The following is a 3,834-nucleotide window of genomic DNA, read 5'->3' on the forward strand; positions in this document are numbered from 1 at the left end:
AAAGCCAGAAAATAGGCAAAAATGATAAACATTTAACAGTAAAATTAGTAATTTAAATATATGATTTTAAGAAAAAAAAGATTAAAATTATTTTTTAAAATATATATATGATTAAAATTGACATTTTGTAGATATAACTTTGTTTTCCCTAATCCAAATCTTCGAATCACACATCTTTCAGGAAAAAAGAATTCATTGTTTTACTAAAAAGTTTTATTTTTTTTAGAGTACATCTACGATATTGTTCTAAATTATAGAGATATAATGTCATTTATCATGCTACCGACAGTATTTGAGCGTGGACTCGAGATTTACTTATCTCGAATAAAGAAATTACAAAGAAACAATTAAATCTACCTGAGACTCGAATTAAAGACCAACAAATTTCGGGAACTCAACTTTAATCATTGGACCAAGACATCATCTACTAAAAAAATTTAAAATTTAATCTCACTTTCGGGTTTCATGTACAAGCATAGACAATCCACTAAATTGTCATAGTTTTGACGGAACATTTAAAATAAAAGAATTTCTTGTTAATATTAACATATAACTCATCTCCAGGAAAAGCTCTCATCTTACTCCAACTTCTGTATTAAAACATACTAGAGTTTGGTTCGAATGACAAGAGTTTGATCAATAAATAATCCGTCACAATCATTTGTTTTGTAAGATTTTTAGATTTTTAGCTTTTTTTATTATCTTAAAGGCATGCATGTGGCCCACACTGTGCACAAAAAAATGAAGATAATTCGACCTTTCTTTCACCAAGTAATCACTTTTGTAGTTTCCATGATAACGTGATTTTTACTATTTTATCTTTTATAAATTAATATAATATTAAACTTAGACTTTTCAGCATCTGTTTTTTTTTATCTAATATGATCTGTTTTCTTATCTAATATGAAAACAAATAGATAAATTGAAAAACTGTAGTTAAATTGAAAATTCAAAATGTATATTAAAATATAAAATTTTATGCAATAAAATATGATTTCACAATTTTAAAAATCGTCTTAAACCCAATTAACGGACTCACTATTTAATTTTTAATTATTTTTCAAATTATATTATTCAAAATAATAATAAGATGTAAAATAATAATAATAAATGAGAGAACACAAATTATTATCAATAATAAAAAATTAAATAATGATAAATTTATAATTTTTAATGATATTATTATTAATTTAATACTTTTAATTAATGAAGACATATAATTAATTTATGATTAAAAGAATATTCATTTATTAAACGAGAATAAATTTAAAACTAATTTTAGAAAAAAAACAATGATTTTAAAATTAATTATATTTGTATTAATACGAAATAATTTTTATAAATAATTATCTTACAGTCTAATAATAATAATATTTTAATTAGAATGAATTTAAAAATAATAAGTTAATCAATGGTATTTTAAAAAAGTTACAAATGCTATAAACCCAATTAGTAATAAAATAGTAAAAAAATAATAAAAATAATAATAATTAATTGAATATTTTTAAAAATTATTTATTTATTTATTATCATTATTATTTTATTTTCTATTATTTTTTATTTTTTTATTATATTTTAGGTAATTATATACACATAGTGAGGATATTTTGGTCATTTCAAGATAATACACAAAATTAATTCATAATTTTAAAATCATATTAAACATCATATATTTTATCTCACTATGTTATTTATCACTATCTCTCATTTTTAATCACTCTAATTACTAATTATTTATTTATCCTATTATACACATCAAACATATATGTGTATGTCAAATGTACCTAAAAATCACATAAAATTTGATTTTTCGCACACTAAATCCTCTAAACATATACAATTGGTTTTTTGCACCCTAAAATTAATTTTTGGCTCTAAAAATAGAGTGAGTCTCATATAAGACCGTCTCACGGATCATAATCTGTGAGACGGGTCAACCCTGCTCATATTCACAATAAAAAGTAATACTCTTAGCATAAAAAATAATATTTTTTAATGAGTGACCTAAATAAGAGATTCGTCTCACAAATACGACCCGTGAGAACGTCTCACACAAGTTTTTGCCCTAAAAATATTATCAATTGTGTGTGTGTGTGTGTGAACCTGAATTTCCAGCAGCTGCTAGCAATATTCAGTAGCAATGGAAAATTCCAGCATAAGCTAACAATTCCATCAGCACTCATATTTTAGAAGATGATATTTTTCAGCAGACAAAATCCAGCATATAAGATCCAGCAGCAGAAGAGTTCAGTAGCGACATTCCAGCAGCTGCTAGCAATATTCAGTAGCAATGGAAAATTCCAGCATAAGCTAACAATTCCATCAGCACTCATATTTTAGAAGATGATATTTTTCAGCAGACAAAATCCAGCATATAGGATCCAGCAGCAGAAGAGTTCAGTAGCGACATTCCAGCACATAGCTACTGATTCTACTCATTACTTGTAACTGAAGCATTTAACATGGAATAAAGGTTGTTAATGGCAGATTATGATCATTAATTGGAAGACTAACAGTCAGATTTTGGCATATAAATAGCACCCTCAATCTTTGAAATTGTTGTTACCAAAATCTTGAGTTATCACTTGAAATTAGAACTAAGAAAGTGCATTTTTCGAAGCTGTAAAATCCAGTAGCGAGAGCAACCAGAGTTCCAGTAGACTTCAACCAAAATTCTAGCAAATTACGGTAAGTGGGCTTATGTATAAAATATCTTGAAATCAGTTTGTTAATTTCTGTTTTAAAGCACAGTTTATGAATGTTTGATTTCTGATATATGATTTTGAAGCACTGAAACTCCCTAGTGAACTAATGGTAGAAATATATATTCTGAACATTTCTGAATTATGATTCTGGCCTCACCCCTTAGAGTAGAGAACATATAGGGGACTGATATCAGTTTAACCATGAAATTCACTAACGTACTCAGTGCTTACTAATTTTGATTTCTGTTCTGAAACCTGTGATTTCTGAATACTGATTACTGTTCTGAAAATAAGAGTTTTTTTTACATTATTGTATTACTGTTTCTGTAAAAATGATTTTTGAAATCTGGGAGTTATTCCCGCCCCTGCTTACTGAGTGACAATCATATCACTCACCCACCAAACTCATCTCAGATAAGAACGAAGAAGAAATTTTAGAAGAAGAAGAGCAGATCCAATTCTGGGATTGGTGAAGAAGACTATTGTTCTCAGTTTATGTTTATGTTAATTTCGCTGCATCTGTTAAGACGCTGTTATGTCTGATTTTACATTTCCGTTGTAAAACATTATTATTCGAGTTGTAACAGACAATTGATTTATTCTGTATTATGAATAAAAAGACGTTTCTGAATTTTGTACTTATGAGGCTTGTTGTTTTCGAACGTAAATTTGAGAGCAACGCCGGTATCAACCAATCCCTGTCCCGAGGCGTGACAGTGTGTGCACGTGTGATTAAGGACCTAAGGTGTGTAATGTGTAGATTATCCAAATCTCATCCATTGATTAACTAGTCTTTCCATATTAGGAATGAGTCGATGATCAGCAAGTTATTTTCACGCAATGGGCAAGAAATTTTTTACAGAAACTGATTTGAAAATATCATAAGAAGATGAATTTCGTTCTCGATAACAACTTAATCCGCCATCCTAACAAGCTGCTGAAGATGAGCTGTGAGAGCATCATGCATTACAAAACCAAGAATCAAACAGTGTAGGTGCAATAGAGATGAAAAGAATTGAAGTTTACAAGCTCTTCAATTTCTTCGCAATCTGTTGTTTTAGTCCCTCTTTAATTACAGTGCATGTGATACTAAACTAAACTAAATGTCTCAGTTCGACAAATGGTTGGA

Source organism: Primulina eburnea, chromosome 13 (genome assembly GCF_022965805.1).
Source record: "Primulina eburnea isolate SZY01 chromosome 13, ASM2296580v1, whole genome shotgun sequence".
Lineage (NCBI taxonomy): Eukaryota > Viridiplantae > Streptophyta > Magnoliopsida > Lamiales > Gesneriaceae > Primulina > Primulina eburnea.